Below are 21,916 nucleotides of genomic sequence, written 5' to 3'. Positions count from 1 at the left end.
GGTGTACACAGGAATTTATGTAATTAACTTGGCCTAGTCATTTTTCACTTGTAATTTCAACCCTGGAAAACAATTGTGAAATTTTTTTAATATCTGGAAACTGACCTACACAACATTGAGAAGTTAGGCATTTGGATGGATATGATTGTGGACATTATTTTAAAATATTACTATATAAATGAGTTTTATTTCGAATTCAACAGCCTGCACCATTTCTACTCTTCTATGTATGTTTTTAATCACAAAATAATGCTATTAGTTTCACATTGCTCTATCAAAAACTTACATATTTTACATAAAATATTATATTTTCTTATGTTCATTTATATTAGGGTTCAAGACATTAGATAAATCAGTTAAACAGATTAGATATTTTTGCAATGAGGTAGAGATGAGAGAAAATAAAAATGTGTCAACAATCAAGGAATAATATTTGTTTTTTTTTCTGGTAAAAACTGATCTTCCAAAACACTGAGAGTAGGTAAAACTTGGATGACTAAGAACTAAGATATAAAAAAGGCAGCATTTGTTAAAAACAAAAGTGTTTTCTTATTATAGAACTTAGGGCACCAAATCATTTTCTGAAAGGAAATGAGTGTTGCAGAATGACAAGGTACATACAGGAATGCTTACATGGAGTAAAATACTTTTTTTTTTTTAAATTATACTTTAAATTCTAGGGTACGTGTGCACAATGTGCAGGTTTGTTACATATGTATACATGTGCCATGTTAGTGTGCTGCACCCATCAACTCATCATTTACATTAGGTATATCTCCTAATGCTATCTCTCCCTCCCGCCCCCATGGAGTAAAATACTTTTACAAAGAAGAAGTAACTGTGATCTAAGTATTGCTGACCTGTGTTCTTTTTCATGCCTTTTTAAAAATTAAACTTTCATTTTAGGTTCAGGGGTACATGCATAGGTTTGTTCTATAGGTAAACTTGTATCACAGGAGTTCATAGTACAGATTATTTCATCACACAGGTATTAAGCCTAGTACCCATTAGCTATTTTTTCTGCTCCTCTCCCTATTTCCACCCTTCACCTTCACCTTCAGGTAAGCCACAGTGTCTGTGTTCCCCTCTTTGTGTCCAGGTGTTCTCACCATTTGGCTCCCACTTATAAGTGAGAACATGCAATATTTGTTTTTTTGTTCCTGCACTAGTTTGCTAAGGATAATGGCCTCCAGCTCCATCCATGTGCCTACAGACAACATGATCTCACTCGTTTTTTATGGCTGCATCATATTCCATGGTGTATAAGTACCACATTTTCTTTATCCAGTCTACCAAGGAATATAAATTCTTCTCTCATAAAGACATATGCATGTGTATGTTCATTGCAGTACTATTCACAGTAGCAAAGACACGGAATCACCTTTCATCTTTTAACAACGAATTTTCTATTAATATATTAAGGAAGGAATTGAGTATAATGGACCTCCTTAAACTTACAATAACAGTGATTCACATTTTGGCATTTTTTCTAATACTTTTTAGCGAAAATATTTTAAAATATATAAGCTAACATGTTTTTTTCATCACCAACTATTTCAGAATATATGTCTAAAAATATAATGATATTTCTTACATAGTGATGATATTATTACCTCACTTAAAAATAGAGTGATCCCAGGATTCACAAAAAAGTCTTGATTTATTAATTTTTAAAAAATAATGTGAGCCTCTGATGGTTTTCTGTCTCCACAAAGCATCAGTAAAAGTTCGCTGGCCTCTCTGTCTTCAGGTCTCCCTTATCTTCAAGACTAGGCAGAGAAAACAGGGCAGAGGCATCTGCACGAAGAACCTCAGCAGGATCAGGTTTACTCCGCCCAGTGACTTTCACTTCCCTAGCCCTTATCCTATGTGAGTTTTAAGTCTGAGAGACAGCAAAAGAATTTTTTAAACAATATTTTACGTAAATGAATTGGCTAACACTTTCATTATCGCTCAATAGACTGAGACTCTTGTCCTTTAAAATACTCTTAGTGTTAGTAAAACAGACTCCCTTGATACTGAGTTCCAAAAGATGTTCTTTGAATAAAAGGAGAATATTAAACCAGTTGATGTTTCATCTTGCCTTCTGCCACGGCCTATCTAAAGCTAGTAATTTTAGAACGTCAGAGCTGCTTCCGCCGCAGAAACAAAGTAGTGCCCGGCCCCTCTCAGTCTGTCTTCAATCCCTTTTATTCCTATATTTGAAATAATGCAGACTAAGAAAAGAGAACCATTGGAGAACTGTATGTTGACTTCAGATTTTCAGAGGAAGAGATATTCTCATTTGAATTCACACATTTATAAAGAAAAAAGGGAAATAAGTCTGCTTTTCTTCTTGTAAGATTGATAGGAGCTAACCCTCAAATTCTGGTGGTAAACAAAACTAATTACAAATGGGTAAATTTCTCTTGATAGACATACTGTGTTATGTGAACATTTGTTAATTTATCTGTAACATATCCCACATTAGTTGATTTATGGTTAATTGAACGAAGGTCAATTAATGAGTGGAAATGCAGAGTGTAATTAAGAAGTCTTTACTCTGTTTCTCTTCAAGCTAGAGAACAGTTCTGAATGCTGATGACACAGCATCTATTACAATGCCGTCTATTTGAGTTAGGTAATTAACTCTGAATGAAGCACATAACAAAATATCTTTGATAGAGGCAGAAGTCTACATAAGACCAGGTAGCAATGAGAAGAACTGAGTGTCACAATTACGGTAAAGAGTATCATGGGCCCAGTTCTGTTTTGATCCAAATAATAAAAGTATTCTCTAAGAATGGAATGCTGTACATCTGACTAATGTTAGTATATAGGAACCAGGAACCAAGCACCTTTTTTTTTTTTTTTTAGCCAATGAACTCGTTTTTCATAGTGCTCATAAATAAATATTTTAAAGAAACAATTGCTTTTCTATGAATGCTTTGGCATAGATCTTACTTTTAAAGGCCAAATCTTCATATCCCCTGAGGATAAATACATACTGAATTTTTGTAGTATATTTTGCAAATTGCTGTTCTACTTTAAACTCTCTCCTGAAAATAATGCACACAAGAAATTTATGCCAGACACATTTTCTTTAACCCAGTAAGTTAACTACAATAAAGAATGTTCTCCCCACTCTGAATTTACATAAGTCGCTCATTTTGAATCACTTCTGATTGAACCTACAGCAGCTTCTCAAAAAACTGTATCAAAATCAATGAAGCACTTGTAAAAAATGTAAATGCACTGGATCTTTCTCAAATCTACTAAGTCAGAATCTCCGAGACAGTGTATTAGTCTGTTCTCACATTACTATAAGGACATACCTGAGACTGAGTAAAAATGAAAGACGTTTAATTGGCTTACAGTTCTGCAAGGCTGAGGAGGCCTCAGGAAACTTACAATTATGGCAGAAGAGGAAGCAAACATGTCCTCCTTCAAATGATGACAGGAAGAAGGGCCAAGCAAAGGAGGGAAAAGCCCCTTGTAAAACCATCAGATCTCATGAGAACTCACTCATTATCATGAAAACATCATGGGGGAACCACCCCCATAATCTAATCAGCTTCCATGAGGTCTCTCCCCGAGTACATGAGGATTACAAATCTGATGACAATTCAAGATGAGATTTGGGTGGGGACACAAAGCCAGACCATATCAGACAGGTCAAGGAAATCTGGGTTTTTAACAACCAGTAATTATTTTACTCATAAATATTGTTAAAACATTGACCTATGGGGGTTTAGAGCTATAGGAAATGCCTAAGCTATTTGAGTCATATGTTTACATATGGAAGAGGAAGCCTTTTCAGTGGCTTCCTCAAACAAGTCAGGTACTATTTTACCATTTACTATTCCCTCTGTCACTCAACAAATCATTCATCAGCTAGCTTCTGAGTGTCTACATTTTGTTTCTAGATGGTAAGGATAATACAGCCAACAAAAGACAAAAGTCACTGCCCTCCTGGAGCCTTTATTACTGGTAAGGAAGACAGACAAAAAGCACAGCAAATAAGAATATATATATATGTAAATATATATATATTTACATATATATATAAAAATATATATATGGGGGAAGAGTACTAAAATATTAAATGGAATGTTTAGAGTAAGACACCTTTACCGGTAATCTTTCAATAGAGATCTGATGGATCACAGAGAAATAGCCATGTAGCTATCTGGAGAAACCCAGGAGGAAACAGAAAAAGTGATAGTCTAGATAAAAAAGAGAGTCCAGCAAGTTTAAGGCAAGAAAGCCAGAGCTGCTGGAGTGAGATGAACGAGGAGTGGTGGATGGTGGGGATGGATCACATAGGGCTTTCAAGATGATAATTGATAATAGCTTATCTCTGTGTCCTCACCCAAGTCTCACATTAAATTGTGTTCCCAATGTTGGGGGAGGTACCTGGTGGGAGATGATTGGATCATGGAAGAGCAGATTTCCCTCATGCTCTTCTCATGATAGTGAGTTCTCATGAGATTTGATGGTTTAAATATATGTGGCATTTCCTTCCCCTCACCTCCTTCCACCATGTGAAGAAGGTTCTTGCTTCCCCTTTGCCATCCACCATGATTGTAAGTTTCCTGAGTCCTGCCAGTCATACTTCCTGTTAAGCCTATGGAAATGTACTCAGTTAAACCTCGTTTTTTTTCATAAATTACCCACTCTCAGGTAGTTCTATATAGCAGTGTGAAAACAGAATAATACAATGATCTTTTTTTTTTTTTTTACTTTGAGTGAATTGGAAAGTTAATAAAATATTTTGAGCAAGTTGCATTATGACTATTGTGAAAGGAAATAATTTAGGAGGCTTTTGCTAAAATTTGGGCAAGAGATACTGGTGTTTGGGGCATGGGAAGTTGGGGGGAATGGTGAAGGGAAGGAGAGACATAGCCATCCTCTGAATACAAAAGGAATGAATGAAAGAGGAGAATAAAGGATGACCCTAAGATTTGTACCCTGAGCACCTGAAACAAAAATGTTGCCATTAATTAAGGAAAATTGAAAAAGGAAAAGGTTAGGGTAAGATAGCGAAGCTCAATTCTCAGTATATTAAGTTTCAGATGCTATTAAACATTCAAGTGGGATTTCAAGTAGTCCTTTGATACATAAAGTTTAGTTAAAAAACAAATTTGGAATTATCAACATGTAGTTGCTATTTAAAATAATAAAATCAGTTGAGATAATTCAGGGAATGAGTGGAGATAGAACAAAGAAGAAGTTCAAGGATGGAACCCTGGATTTCTCCTATATTTAACATGTAGGGACATGAGAAAGTACCAGCAAATGAGGCTGAGAAGGAGTGACAAGTGAGGTAGAAGGAAAGCTAGGCTGGTGGGATACCCTAAAAGACAAGAAGAACAAATATTTCAGGAAGAACAAAATGGCAGATCATGTAAAATGCAACTACTAGGCCAAGACTGAAAACTGACTCTTGGATTTGCTATACAAAGAATATTCAGGGCCGGGCGTGGTGGCTCACGCCTGTAATCCCAGCAGTTTGGGAGGCTGATGCGGGCAGATCATGAGGTCAGGAGATCGAGGTCATCCTGGCTAACATGGTGAAATCCCCTCTCTACTAAAAACACAAAAAATTAGCTGGGCATGGTGGCACACACCTGTAGTCCCAGCTACTCAGGAGGCTGAGGCGGCAGAATGGCTTGAACCTGGGAGGTGGAGGTTTCAGTGAGCTGAGATAGTGTCATTGCACTCCAGCCTAGATGACAGAGTGAGACTCCATCTCAAAAAAAAAAAAAAAAAAAAAAAGAATATAAAGAATATTAAATGGGATGGGGCAAAATCTTATTAGATTAGATTTAAGAGAAATGGGAGAAAATAAATCAGAGACTGATCAAAAACAGCTTTTATCTTAAATAAGAAATGGGGCAAAATCTCAAATAAAGGAATAGAAATGGGGTTAAAAGATTTTTGTTTCATTTTGTTTTATTGCATTAAAAGAGAAATATAAGTCTAAATTGGGATGGGAATGATCCACTATAAAGATAAAAGTGGCATGACTGAAGGAAATAGAGAAAATTGCCAAAGCAATTTACTGTGCAATTACTCAATAAATTGTGATATCATTTATTATGGAATTCTGAGGGTTGGCCTCAGCTTGTAGCATCCAAATGTGACAGGAGTAAAGGCAGAACATTGTGGCACAAAGACTGGTCGGTGGATAGATGTTGTGGGGGAGGTTTATAAGGGTTCTCTTCTGATTGATTCTGTTTTCTCAACGAAGAAGAAAATAAGGTGTGATGGTTCATATTATGTGTCAACTTGAGGACCTCAAGGTGCCGAGATATTTGCTTATACATGATTTCTGCCTATGGTTGTAAGGGTGCTTCTGGATAGGATTAACATTTAAATTAGTAGATTGCGTAAAGCAGCTTGCCTTTCTCAGTATCGGTGGGCTTATCCATCTGTTGAAGACTTGAATTGAATAAAAGGCTGAGAAAGAAGTAATTCTCTCTCTCTGTCTCATGGTCTTCAAGTTGAGACATTAGTCTTCTCCTGCCCTTGGACTTGAACTTGAAATAGAACTTACACCATCGGTGGATGTTCTTGTTCTCAGGTCTTCAGACTAGGGATGGAGCTATACCATCAACTCTTCTGGGTCTCCAGCTCACTAACTACAGACCTTGCTCTTCTCAGCCTCTATAATTATATAAGGCAATATACTTTTCTATTGGTTGTGTTTCTATGGAGAACTCATACTAATACACAAGGTCAGCAACCAAAAGGGGCAATGGAGCATTGCTGGAAGCTTGACTAAGGAATCTCTAAAATGGTTAGCTAGCAGAGGAGGTGAGGGAATAGACTCCTGTGATTTTCTGTAAGTATTGAAGGTCAGTGACTATATATTTGAACTAAATCTATTCTTCATGATTTAGTCACACTTTGAATTTTTGATTTTGTAATGTTTGGTTTTGTTTTACTTTTCTCTACTATGTTCACCAGCATAAGGTCAGGAATGTAGTAGTATGGAGAGCTGGATTTAGTCAGGGCTATGACTTAGCCACACAAATACAAAAAAAAGAGAAGGGAAAAAAACTGAGAGCATATTCAAAGGAATAATTATGATTGGTCATCTGACTAAAGATAGGAAGGAGAAAATAAGATGGAGATAGAGATAGTGAAAAGTTGCTAGTATAAAAATATTGAAGGTCCTGGTAGGGTAAAAGGAATATCTGAGTTGGAGTATAGCATGTAAGAGGTTGATTTGAAAAAACTGGGTGTGTCATTTAGCTGTTTTGAGACTGAGATTCTGGAATACTTGTAGTTATTAGTAACTACAACTACAATATCCTAAACTATCAGTTCTTTAACCCTTTACCCTATAACATTCTTTACCCTGTCTTAGCCACTCAATCACGTGGTCATTTATTATTAAAAGAAATGACACATTATTATTCAAAGAAATGACCACGTGATTGAGAGGCTAAGGCAGGGTGAAGAACACTAGAGGGTAAAGGGTTAAGGAAGTGAAAGTTCAGGCTATCGAAAGGACTGTTTTATGTATCTGAATTCATTAAGAATTATGATGGGAGTAGCAATGGAATGGGTGGCAGTGGGCCAAAGATCTATAATTTTCAAAGAACAATGTAGGGGTGTGATGTGGTTGGTGAAGTAGATTATGTGTCAAAGTAGAGTGCAATTTAATACATGAAATTCAAAACCTGAGCCTGTAAAGGGTAGTCAAAGGGACACTTCTGCACCCCTTGTGCCCCATGGTACAAAAAGCACTGGAGAGAAACAGCTGCCATTTTGGGAGGATTACAGGGGAATCAGTATCCTCAGTGGGCATAGATGGTTTCACTAGAACATGAAGGATAAGAGATGGTTTAGAGAAGAAAGTTAATTTAGAAGGGATTTTACAAGATTTCATCTCGAGTTCCAAAAGGCATACTAAGAAGGTTTCAGTAACTGGGGAGGAGTGGGAGCTTGAGTAAAAAAAAAAAAAAAATGAACAGAGTCATACGTGGATTAGAATTCAATGGATTAGGGTTGACCTGAGAGTCTTGGTCTTTTTTCGGTGACTTTCGTGGGCAGAGATGAGGGCTTCATGACAAGTTCAGATGGCCTCTGGCACAAAATGACAGACAAGCTATGAGTGAGAAAAGTGCAGGAGAAGAGGGGAGTGCAGGCATGTCCCATCAGTAGTATAAGGAACCAGGAACTCTCACGTGTCTCCTGCTGATGGAAACACGGACTTTGACTAAGAAGTGATCTTATACCAATTCCTAAAGAAAGATGGTTTTCTCAGGTATAATAACCATCCTTTGTCAGTTGCTGAATGGTGACCAACAAAACAATATTGTATTTAAAAGAAAGCTAAATAAATAAACAGAAAAAACCCTTTCTGCTGTAGATTTGGTGTTGTATTTTAAATCTATCCCATGCAAATAGGTCCCACAAGCCTGGATTACACTGATATATACAATTTGGTTTTCCTAAACATTAATGTGATTTGTAGACTGTATTAACATTTTTATAGTATTTCTTTGGAAATTGGCAGGAGATAAGTAATGTATATGTCAGATCTTGTGCCAGAGTAACTAAAATGAGAAGCTTTCAGTTTAGGTCAGTGTGAGTAAATATTGATAGTTTATGGCTTGTTGAATGGAGAATATTATATTTAAAATGTAGAATATTGCATTTAAAAATCATAACAGGCTATTATTCTTTACCTAAACATGAATGTCAACTATAGTTTGTGGATAATTAATAGCTAACAAAAGAAGAATAAAATCAAATCATTATACACATAAATGAATAGAAGGTAACATTTAAAAATACAGCACAACATGGGACATTTTATTAGACTGGACAACTGAGAAGCGACATTTACAATCCTCTGTCTATAAAGATATTTTTCAAGAATCACCATAAACAATACCCCAATAGTTTATTGAAAACACTGTTAAAAGACCCCTAAAAAGGTTCTAAATATATGAAATATTTGAGGCAAGAGTTTTTAAGTACAAGTATTTTTCTCAGCTTCTGATGAGGACAAACTGTTCCCTGAAAGGGCAGTTCCTCCCAGGTGCTGAGAATAACTGTTAGTCTCATGTGAACCAAGTGTGCTTTCTTCAGTTCACCAAAAAGTGCTGTTTTTCTTGGAAAACAAAGCATACAACATTTTTGAGTTGGCTCCACATCTCTTAAGAGGTACAAATTGTGTTTTGGTTGTCAGACAAAGAAAATCTGAATTTTGACCATATAGGTATTACTTAGAGAGACTTGCTTGGGGAATTTAAAGAACAGAAACTAAGAAGATTGTATTATGGAATTCTGTTACCAACATTTGTTACTTGTACCATGTATCAAAAATATTGTATTTTTAAAAGCTGTATGGGAAGTTAGTGTTCCATTTATTCCTACATGGAAAATTGGCTTTATTAATAGTAGTGATTAATACATATGTATCAGTTTGACAACCTATGCTCTGAGTTAAAAGATTGACAAATTTTAAAAGTCAGAAATTGGAGGAAACTGATATGAAATCAAACATCTTTTATTATTTCCTTTATTGTTTCTTGCATTCAACATTTATTTATTGTCTCTTATTGTTCCTGGATTCATACTATGCATTAGACAAAGGTAGGTACAATAAATATGGTTGCTGTGTTAATGTACGTACACAAGATAAAGAGAAACTAGAGACAATTACCATTCTGAGTGGTAATAGGAATTATAAGGACAGTACAGGGTCTGGCACATAGAAAATCAAGTGATTTGTTTTTAGTAGCTTAGAAGACTTCAAAGATGAATGATTGTTGTTGAATCTTAAATTTAGAGGATAAAAGGAAATTACAGTGGGAAAATAGCAAGGACATTGTTTCCATGCAGAGAATATCACAATATTTTATGATTGTTTGACTGCAAGTGACAGAAAAACATGTTGAATATTATTTTGGAAAAAAAGAATTTATTTCCTTATGAAATCCAAAAAAGGGTTAAACAACTAAACTTTAGAAAGTGCAGGAATGCAGTTGGGAGTAAGCTGGGACCCAGGCACAATTCTTTTTCTTCTTTCTTCTCTGCATACGTTGGCTTCGTTTTCTTTCACTGCAAACTAACTTTTATTTCAAATGGCAGTAAAAAGCCCACTTGATGTTGGCTCTATAAATTTAAAGTTCTACAATCTGGAGATAGAATAATTGGTTAAACCTGTGTCTGGTTCCCATCCCTCAATGAAGAAACTGTGGCCAGAGTGATGGGATCAGGTAAGAATTTTCAAGTTCCCGACTGGTTAGTTGAGACGAGTTGTTGAGTTGAGAGGAGTATTTAGGGAAGTAGTCCTAGGTGGCAACAACATAGATGTTTCTGATTTGGCATTTCAATTATGAACAGTTTTCTGATAATATTTCGAACCTTCTGTGATTATATCTAATATTTCACTCCAAGTACTAATATAAATGAATAAATAGAATAGTATTTTCTTCTTCAGTATGTAAAATTTATTGTATTCATTCTAAAAGCACATCTATCTCACCATACATACACACACATCTACACAGAAATAAATAGTGAAGATATATTTAATAATATGCAGATAAATATATACATATATTAAGTCCTGTTTGTTCAGGGTAGATTTAAAATGTAAGCTAAAAACCACAGCAGGGAGGCTTTGTTTCTGTTTATTTTGCTTTTTAAAAAGTGTAATACTCAGCCGGGTGCGGTGGCTCACGCCTGTAATCCCAGCACTTTGGGAGGCCAAGGCGGACAGATCACCTGAGGTCAGGAGTTCAAGACCAGCCTGGCCAACATGGCGAAACCCCGTCTCTACTAAAAGTACAGAAATTAGCCTGGCATTGTGGAGGGTGACTGTAATCCCAGCTACTCAGGAGTCTGAAGCAGGAGAATCACTTGAACCCGGGAGGCAGAGGTTGCAGTGAGCTGAGATCATGCCACTGTACTCCAGTCTGGGCGACAAGAGTGAGACTCCATCTCAAAATAAAAAAAAGAAAAAAAAAAGTAATACTCTCTTGCAGGCCACCAATCAGCAGTAATAAAATTGGCACATATCTGTGCACACACTTACATACATGTATAGGTGATGTGTACATATGTTTATATATTTGTATGCATGTGCATATGCCTTTCATATAATGTATTTATCTTATGTAACTATCAAATTGATTTCTATATAACAAGATAGATAGTTTGGGGATTTAATACTGAATTCTGCAGGAAATAGATCTTCATTATAGGAAGTCAGTGTGCCTCAGAGCATACTGCACTGGGTATGTGGATGAGACTACTCCTAGCTACCTATACCACTGGCATTTGGCCCTCACTCTGCCTAGAGATAACTGGGAAATGAATTTGGATGGGAACCAAATCAGGTAAGGATCATAATGTTTTCCACATCCCTGGTTGGGTATAGTTTAGTTGTCAGTGTCCAAAGTATTCTACTATATTAAAAAGTTATGCATAAAGTTAACATAAAATTCTACTACATTAAAAATACAGTGATACAGAAAGTTATTGTTAACTTTAAACAGCTTTAGTTCATCACTTCAGAATATTGGAATTCAGGTTCAGGTTAAAGGTTTCTTCTCAGAAGCCTTTACCACATATGTTCTGAGATTTGGGTATGAGGGTAATGAGCAAAAGTTATAAACTAAACCAGATGTCCATGTAGCTTCTGTCATCTTTCAAGTGACTATTTCCTAGGTTCTTTTATCATGAGACAACAAAATAAAATATTCATGTTGAACATAGAAGTCAGAGCTGTGTTGCTAAATGTAGATTTGCAGTAACAAATTAACATAGCACATCAAACTTTTTGCTTCAATGCTATAAATGCAAAGGAACTCTGATTTTTTGAACTTCACGTATTGCACTCATACATTTTGTTAATATTATTTTCTCAAGGTCTCAGATGTTTTGAAGAATTTCCTCAATCTGAAAAAAATGTTATATAAGTTAATAACATTTGTATAGGATTTTATACACATTATTTTATATAAACTCTTGGATAAGAAAAGAGAGTTTGAATTTAGTATCAAGACTGTTCTTTATTTTGTGCCACATAACCTAAAGATACATAGCTAGAAGTATATATAATGGGTAAGGACATAAAATTAATTTGAAATTAGACAAGTCATTATAAAATATGGAGAACACATTTTTGAACCAAAAATTGATGCATTATTCTGCCAAAGTCAGCATATTTTACAATTTGCAGTTTTATTTATGAAAGAGGCTTTAAAGGAACAAAAGCTATGTTTGCATTTTGATTTACATAACTGTATTTGTTGAAAAAAATATAGTTTTCTAATGTACGCTTCAAGAAATTCTAAGAAGCAGAAACATGAATCTTTTCCTAAATCCAGATAAGCTCCAGATATTCAAATATTATTAGAACAGGTACATTGTCTCAGTAACAAAAATGGACCTGAAGAAAGGCAGGCATTTATAATATTATGGGGAATGGGTGATAGGTGGGAAAAGTACTTAAGACACAAAGGAGAATAATTGCCATCTTAGTAGCCAAAGAATAAAAGGCCCTTGCAGGGAAAATAATAGTTTTCCCAGAAGGAAAGAACCCTTCTACACTTAATTCTATGATAAACAACATATGCTACTTGGTTTGTGATTATGACTCTCATATAAGAAGGTCATACCTCCTCGTGATGTATTTAAACTGATCCTTATCCCTAACTTTACTCCTTACTATGCACTTTAGATAATAAAATAAAACCATCAAACATTCATATGTACTGGATATTCAGTACTCAGCAACGTTACAATCTCCTTCTGTTACCCATTACTCAAATGTACAATGTTAATTCTGCCAAACTATAACCATTTCTAGTGAAAGAACTTACAGAATTTAAAGCATCTTTAGATAGAAAGTTATTTCCTATAAAAAAGAGAATATAGCTCAATGGGCACAGAAGTAGAATTTAATAAGAATGTAGGCTTACTGTAAGTCACTAGCTTCTCTACTGTTCTGTGATTTCTAATCCCCCCAAAGTTTTAGTGTATAGTTTGGTGGGGACACTGTGGACCTCTGAGCTTCTTTTTAACTAACAATTTTCATTAGAGATTCATGGATTCTTATATTTTTAATAATACAGCCTTGTAGCCTCCAGACTCATGAGTGCCTCTCCATATACACACACCACGAGTCCTATACCCTGATATTCATACCTTTTTGTATTTCTCTGTCTTTGGGTGTGACTTGCTTATAAATAACCAGTTATGGCAAAATTAGCAGGCTGCATGTGATCACATATATGGGATTACAAGATACATAAGATTCTACCACCTATCTTGCTGGAGTTACTTCTTCTTGGCTGGCTTTGAAGAAGTAAGAGGCTTTATTAGGGGCTGCCTATGTTGGGCTGCCATATGACAAGGAGCTGAAGACAGCCTCAAGAAACTGAGGATAACCTCTGGCTGACAGGCAGGAAGAAACTGAAGCCCTCAACTGATGAAGCAGCTGAACTGTGCCAACAGAAACATCTTCTTCCCCAGTCAAGCCTCAGATGAGACTGCAGATCCAGTTGACTCCTGATCACAGAAACTGTGAAATAATGAATATGCTTTGTTTTAAGCTCCAGACTTACAGTAATTTGTTACACAGCAATAGATAATACAGGCCTATTCTTGAGTATTAGATAAGAGAAAATAAGTTTAGACAGAAACTGGCAATTTAGCAGAAATATGGTATAGTCATAGTCCAAATTACTCTTCTACCTACTCTGCATCCTTGCAGCATTGTTCAAATGTCTCCAAACTTGTAGAGCAGGCTGATTGGAGCTGGGAGGGTCTTTGGCAATGTGGTTGTAAAAGTTAGTTTCATAAATATTGACATGGCAATAGAAAGACGGCAAGGTCAGAATCTAAAAGGGATATATTGGTAGTTCAAATTGGCCACACTAAATTTGTCGATACATTTTTATATTTGTGAGCCTAACGCTGTGGATCCTTCTTAATATACTTTTAAGGAGATTTGACAGAATATTTAAAAGGGTTAGTGGAGATAATACAACAATGTCATGTTTATGCCCCAACTTTCTACGACGGTGCAACAAACCGGTTATTCTTGCTACTGTACTAGGATCATAGATTGTGAGGCAGAGACTGGTGCTCTCACCTCTGCTACATACAATAATCATAAACTTGATAAAGTTATTTAGCCAAATATTGCGTTCTTCCCACATACCAGCCATTAATCTGGATATTTCACACCTACTATACTGTATTTTTCTCATAATAATTTCATGCATTATTATTGTTGGCCTCATTTTATGAATGAGGAAAAAATTCAATTAGCTTACAAAGGCCATAGAGGTAGGATTCATGTTCAGATTCATTGGAAGCCAAAATCCTTGTTATTTATATTATTTTACACTCTCGCTGTAAGTGATAGTTCTCTGTCTTTTCAAATTACAATAGTTTGAGATGGAGAAAATACATGAAAAACTCTTTTGCACATAATATGGGCTAAGAAATCGGCAGCTTGTTTATCATTGACCTCCTATTCTCACCCACATCATAATTGTATCCAGTAAAATTAGAGTGCAGTGAATATCAAGGGCATTCTTCAAAGTTAAAAGAAATCAGAAAATAACAGCCGTCTATCTTACAGAGGCATGATAGTCAAATCCGAGTATCTCTAACTCTTAGCTATTTTTTGAAAAAAAAAAAAAAATGTTTTTTAGTACTAATGACCTTAGTTTTTCTCCAAGTCTGCTGAATCACAGTTGAACAATAGAGATAAAGTGAGATCCAAAAATAGGAACCGAGGGCAAGTGGTCCAAATCCCCAAACCTTTCAGATGGTTCAGGGATTTTCTTCCTTCAAATTTCAGCTTTGTAGCCTCTTTTGTGTAGCAGGGGGCTCCAGAGACTTCATCCCTCCTGTATACTTTAAAACAAAAGTGTCCACAGTATTCAATTTCATGGGCCAGGAAAATTTCAAAAATAAACCTGGAATCTGATATAGGTTTGTCAAGCAAAAAACAACAAAACAACACATGAACATATAAACAACATATAAAATTTACCATTTTTTATCACTATAATCGCACAAGTGAAAGAACATTTTACTTTTAAAAAGTAGGAAAAAACAGAAAAAAGTCTTAAATCAATGAATTTAGTTTTATAAAAAGCACATCCTATTTTCTTTCTTTTTTGTACCTTTTTTTCCTTGCATTTACAGCCAACTTCTGAAGACTTTGACATTGATGGATGCAAGTCCTCAGACTGACTTTTGGGAGCCTCAGCCCCATAGGACTCCCGAGCCCACCCTGAAGTGGAGAGTTAGGTTAGAGTTTCCAGTGACTGCACTGACCGTGTGCACTGACTGTGCTGTGCACTGTAAAAGGTTTAGTTACTCAGCTCCTAGCCAGTCACACTGCGGTGAAAGGCTTCAAGTGGACACCATGTTGTGGTTTGCTGTTTTACAACCCCTGGAGTCTTGTGTGGTCCAAATTGGCATTCTCCAGTGGCCCCCAAAGGACAGAAAATTGCCCAATTCCAATGTTACATTATTTATTTATGTAGTTATCCTTCCTCTTCTTCGTGAGGCATAGGCCAGAGTGGCCACTGATACTGTTTGTATAACACACTGTCCTTTGGGATCTGAGGGATTGAGTCAAATGAATACCAACTGTGAAGGAAAACTGAAGTCAGGAAGGGATCACGTTTATGGTTTTCCACAGTTCTCCCCAACTGTGTCTCCACCTTTCTTTCAGTCCCAGTTTCCCTGATTTCTCACGGTTCTGAGACAGAACACCTCTCAGGCACGCCAGCGTATGAAACATCACAGCCTTTGCGACCTCCAGGCCAATGCCATGAACATACACGTGAAGAATCTGGACCTTGAAAGACACATATTTTGCAGGAGTCGCACAGCAAGTTAGTGTCAGGGACCACCATAGGACTAGAACACCCACTCTCTTTATGGAGAAAAAAACACTCCCCTTCATTTAGCTGAAGCAAAGTTAAACTTGTTCGAAAGGAGCTTTGCAAGGAAGAAAGGAGAAAAAAAAAAAAAAAAACAATAACTACTCAAATACAGAAATAAATGAGTTTGTAGAAAGCACATATTTCTGAACATTGAAAGGCAGCAGTGCCTGCTTAAAACAATATGAGTTTGACATGGGGCTAAATGCCCTCTCTGCCATTTATAAGTAATGGGATTCAGGGCAAAGTAATACATTTGTGTCTTCACATAATAAAATATAAAATGAGGATGAGAAAATCAACCTTCTAAGGCTGTAGTATTCCTTAAAATGGCTTCCAAGACACCTCCAAAACCTCTATTTTCAGCCTTAGGACATTATCCTTTATCTATTTATTTACCATTTCCCCCACAGCCTGTGAGCAGGCTGGCTGGAATTGTATCCTCCCCCATCAGCCAAATACAGAAATGTACTCAATGATGAATGTTTCACTCACAGCAAAACAAACTTCTATATGCCTCCAATACTCATCAAAATACTGTGGGGAAAGTGGTGAAGTTCTTGAATGTCTCCGTTTTATGGGAAATAAAGGAGAATTCTCTACATTCCAAGGATCTTCAATATTGGGACTTCTCGAGAATCAGCTGTATGAACGAAATACAGGTTTGGAGAAGCTAATTTAAGTCACAGTGTTCCTGAAGTATAATACCTATTCATATTCTTGTAAAAGCTAATCATCATAAGAGGGACAAAAAATCAACTTCTAATTTAGTTGTCTGGCAACATATTTTAGTCTATTGTGTTTAGAAGCCTATTATCCAGGCTCCTAGTATTTTAAGGTTCCAGCTCCAAGCTCCTGAGGCAGGTCTCTGGCAGGGCTGAGGCTGATCCTGGATGTTAAAACCTAGCATCTGAGGCACTCTAGATTTGAAAATGGGGGCGGTGGTGGGGGGAAGAAGTTTGAGGAGCAGCACTTTTAAGTGCTTTTAAGTCCAAGATTCCTTCCTAGTGATCCTTGCTCTTCAATTAGACTCAAGGGGTTGTCTGTTCCAATTTCCTGTAACTTGTGTCAGGACTTTTCTTCTCCCCCCTTACCTACAGTCTGTAAATATAATTAGGTTTTTCCAATACTTGTTTAATGTTATTTGTTTACTTATTTATTTATTTTTAAGAGACGGGGTCTCCCCGTGTTGCCTAGGCTGGAGGACAGTAGCTGTATACAGGTGCAATCCTGCACTGAAGTTGCTTTTTTTCTGGAGACTGAGTTTCATTCTTGTTGCCCAGGCTGGAGTGCAATGGCACGATCTCGTCTCACCGCAACCTCTGCCTCCCAGGTTCAAGCAATTCTCCTGCCTCAGCCTCCCGAGTAGCTGGGATTACAGGCATGAGCCACCACACCTGGCTAATTTTGTATTTTTAGTAGAGACGGGGTTTCTCCATGTTGAGGCTGGTCTTGAACTCCTGACCTCAGGTGATCTGCCTGCCTCAGCCTCCCAAAGTGCTGGGATTACAGGCATGAGCCACCGCGCCCGACCAGCACTGAAATTTTGACCTGCTTTGTTTCCGACCTTGGCTAGCTCACCCCTTCTTAGGCAACCTAGTGGTCTCCTGGCTCCCAGGAGTTCATCAGATTGATTCCAAACTTTGTGCAGATACCCATTTGACATAGCACATTGCAGCCCAGTACATCTAGGCTTGAGCAGTCCCCCTGCTTCAGCCTCCTGAGTAGCTGAGACTACAGGAGAGTGCGACCATACCTGGCGACACTTGCTTATTCTGAAAGGAAACATAAAAATACTAGATTTTTGGAAGGTTGGACAATGTCATGATGAAAACATAAATCCATTTGTAAAACTTACTTTTATCGTAAACTGTCTCTGCCTTCGATTCCCACCACTGATCCACTCCCTGTGGGATCTGTGACTTCCCTAGACAACATTCACATGCATTTCATATTAGAGGAGGGCTGGACACACTACAGGCAGGGATAGATTCATCTAGATTTTTGTAGGGAAATTAGACCAGGCTGTTGTAAGAGCTGCCGATGGCCTCTCTGAAGTAAAGGTCTGTTTGAAGATGGGGCTGGGATAGGGTCAAGACTTGAGATAATTTTGGACTTGAGAGATTGTGCAGACAGGTCACTGAGAGCTGAGAGAACATCTCTGGATAGGAACAGGCGACAGCACAGGTCTGAGTAAGGGATGGAAAGTCTAAAAGGTACCAGTGGAGACAAAAGAGTTTCCATATGCACTGGGCCACCCAGCTGTAAATAGCTCTTCCTGTGTGATAAAGGTATGTTAGCAGATATATTTTCAGTGTATGTGTGCATGTGTGTGTGCGCATGTATTTAGTGGTGTGTAGTGTCTTTAGGGAATAGAGTTAAGAGAAAGATTGTTAGAACATCAAAGACACCGACGCTACCAGTTTTTGCCACCTTTGCCATTGAGAGGAATAACTTTTTCATATTTGTAGAGTGAAAATATTAGCCGACATCTGGATACTGAGTGCTGTCATTTGCTGAAATAATTTTTCTTTTGGCTGTAAGCCATAGTGATTTCATGTGTCTAAATATAAATAAAGATGCTTCTTAAAGTTCATTTTATGATTGGGGAAAACTAAGTCAAAACTTTTGTAGGTAAATCTTCTTAAACATTTATTACCAATTTCTTATTGAAGTTAACTGTGATTCTCCTTAGAATCTCCTGTGAGACAAGGCAAATCTCGAATTATGAAATTGATCAGCTAAAATAATTTAAACATCACTGACATCTCAGGTTACAGCTGGTTTTAAAAAGGTAGACTAATTACTAGAAATCTAATTAGTAGGGTAATTAGATTTAAAATACTAGTTACTAGGATTTTCATAAGAAAAAGAAAAAGGAAACAAATTGAGAATGGTTGAAATCTCTTTTCTTTGTAGCATTCAGTTCTGGTCTTCACAGCGTGGTTTCATAGTAATCATATTTCTTTACTGATAATACTGCTTCGTAAAATAATGGATTGTGCAAAGGTAAAACCATATACTATCTTGTGAAAATGGCTAGGGGTGTTATTCACAGGCAGATCACAAAATAAAGAGAGTTAATTTCCTATCCTTACTGAGTCTTAGAACATTTCTCACAGTGTTTCTAAAAATGTGAATTTTGTGTTTATGTTACAATGAACTTGCAAACAAAATAAAGGAGAAAAGTCTTATAATAACGTGAGTACAGAAATTCTCAGACACATATGAATATTATCTTTGTGGAGTGCTAAGTAAGGGTTTAACCCAAAATTGATGTAGGAGTGATATATTTACCATTAAATATAAGGAAATGTTTTTCAGTAAAGGCTATCCTTTTAATCTCATAGGTGATCTGCTTTCATTTTGGGTAAAGGACAATTCACTATTTATGTGCAAGAAAAATGATGGCTACAGCCTCCATGAGATCCCAAAAGGATCAGTTCTTAGGAGCCAAGGAATTTGGTATTAACATAAGAGAACATGTACATTTTATTTGAAAAGAGATTTAAACTATGCTTAGTGAATAAGAAAATATGATAAATCTTAGAGTTAAAGTGTGGAGAGGTAATATGAGGAATGTTGTTAGAGATCATTGTTATGGTACTTGTGAACTTGACCCCAGAGCCATGGAACACTGAGCCCAGTAAAAATTATAGGCAAAGAAACCAATTTAATTCACAAAGGAGGCCTTTTGTGAGTGCTGCCATATGCAGAGTGCTTGATATACATCATCTCCTTAAAGAGAAGAGCACAGTTTACACAACACGGAGCTGGGTGATCTTTCTTCAAGAAACAGCCGACATTTAAACGTGTCGTTTGCCTCAGTGCAGAGAATCCCACACCAAAGAAGCCATTTCCTCAATGCCAAGAATCCGTGAGTAACCGAGGAATACAGCGCTGCATTAATGCACAGGCGGTGAAGCAGTCAATCGACAAACGATGGAAGGAATACCTGGGAGCATATTAGTGAACAAACTAGCATCAGGCAACACGCGCAGACCCCAGGAGGCAAAAGTGACAATTCTGGGGTGAATTGAATACAGACTCATAGTACAGCGAGGCCTAAGTGAACGTTTGCTTTAAATCGGTGGCTCTGAGCCCTGAATACTCATTAATATCACCTGGAGAGCTTTAACATCAACCGTACACCGAAGGCCTCACCAGAGACCAATTAAGCCCAAATTTTCTGAGGGCAGGGCCCAAGCAGCAGTCTATTTTAAAACACTCCAGATGATTACAATATGCAACTAGAGTGGAGACACATTGCCTCAACGCTGCTGACCCTACAGAAGAGGCCAAGGAACACGAGGAGGAATTCCTGGCCTTTGAGGCCAAAGGATTTCTGCAATCACATTTTGACTAGAGGTAAGACTTCGTATGCTTAATTGTACAATGTTATCTCTTGTCTTCCTGATGTTTATTCTTCCGCTTGCTGGATCAGCAAGACATTTTTTGAAATGCTATAGGCTTCTGTTTATATGATCTAGAGAGAAGACTGGCCTAACAGAAATCAAGCACAGGAAAGTGCTCCAGGTGGAGTGGATTTGTGATGTGGGCCTCTGCCCTGTTGTAAGATTGCCTGAAATGACTGGGACTGGATTTTCTGTCAAAATGAGTTTTATGGAGTTGAGATATGATTAGAAGGCTAGAAAATAACATTAGGAATATATTTCTTGTTCTGTTTATCTTCATATTTCTGTATCTTTCAGTACTCCTAAAGAGACTAGCTATTGTGTACAAAGAAGCTACTATTATTAGATATTACCTAGTTTTACAGACATAATTTATAATATAATAGCCCTGCTAAATAAATACTGCTAATCTTTTTTATGGCATCGAAAACTAAGGCTTAGTGAAATTAAGGTAGTATTTTTAAAAATGTCAAATGTGTTTAGAGTGTGACCAAGAAGTAAAACTCAGGTTTGCTTTAATTCAAAGCCAGTTATTTCAGTAAATTCAAATTCATGTGAAATAACTTCTCTGATGCCTAATAGTATGCTAAATGTTTATTTGACTTAAATAAATGATCTCCTGTGTCTTACTTCTTAGGAAGAGTGATGAACTGAGACTGTAATAGTAAGAGACTATCTAAAACCAATGGGAAGGGTGTTGGGGGACAGTTGAATTAGCTTTTGTATGTATTTTTCTTTATTTTGCTTTTTTTCTGCAGTTTAATATGACGTGCCTAGATGTAGTCTGTTGACATTTCTTCTCCTTGGTGTTCTGTGAACATACTGGATCTGTGATTGGGTGTCTGACATTAATTTAGGGAAAATTCTCCATCATTATTTCTTCAAATATTCTGTTCCTTTCCCTTTCTCTTCTCATGGTATCATGACATATATGTTACGCTTTTTGTAGTTGTCCCAGAGTTCTTGAATATTCTGTTCTGGATTTTTGGGTTTTGTTTCGTTCTTTTAGTCTTTTTTTTTTCTTGGATTTTCATTTTCGGATGGTTTTTTATTGACATATCCTTAAGTTCAGAGATTATTTCCTCAACTGTGATGAGTCTATTGAAAGCGTTCTTTATTTATGTTACATCATTGTTGTGCTGGTGGTATTGCTGCTTTTTTTTTTTTATCTCTAGCATTTCTTTTTAATTCTTTCTTAGACCTTTCACCTCTTTGCTTACATTATCTGTCCATTCTGGCCTTTGTCTCATTCCATGAGAGCTCTTAACATATGAAAGCTGTTTTAAACTCATGGTCTAATAATTCCAGTATCCCTGATAGATCTGTGTCTAGCACTCATGCTTGTTATGTCAGTTAAAAAAATTTTTTTTTGCCTTTCAGTATTCCTCACAATTTTTGTTTTTTTGTTTTTTTGAAAGGGGACATAATATACTTGGTTAAAGGAACCGAGTAAAAGGAATGTCGTAAATAGGCCTTTAGTAATGTAGTGGTAAGGGGTGGAGAGGGAAAATGTTCTCAAGTCTTATGATTAGGTGTCAGTCTTTTACAAGCAGTTTTCAGTTCTTTCTTTACTTGTTACCC

Source organism: Chlorocebus sabaeus, chromosome 22 (assembly GCF_047675955.1).
Source record: "Chlorocebus sabaeus isolate Y175 chromosome 22, mChlSab1.0.hap1, whole genome shotgun sequence".
Taxonomy (NCBI): Eukaryota; Metazoa; Chordata; class Mammalia; order Primates; family Cercopithecidae; genus Chlorocebus; species Chlorocebus sabaeus.
This window is presented reverse-complemented; position numbering follows the sequence as displayed.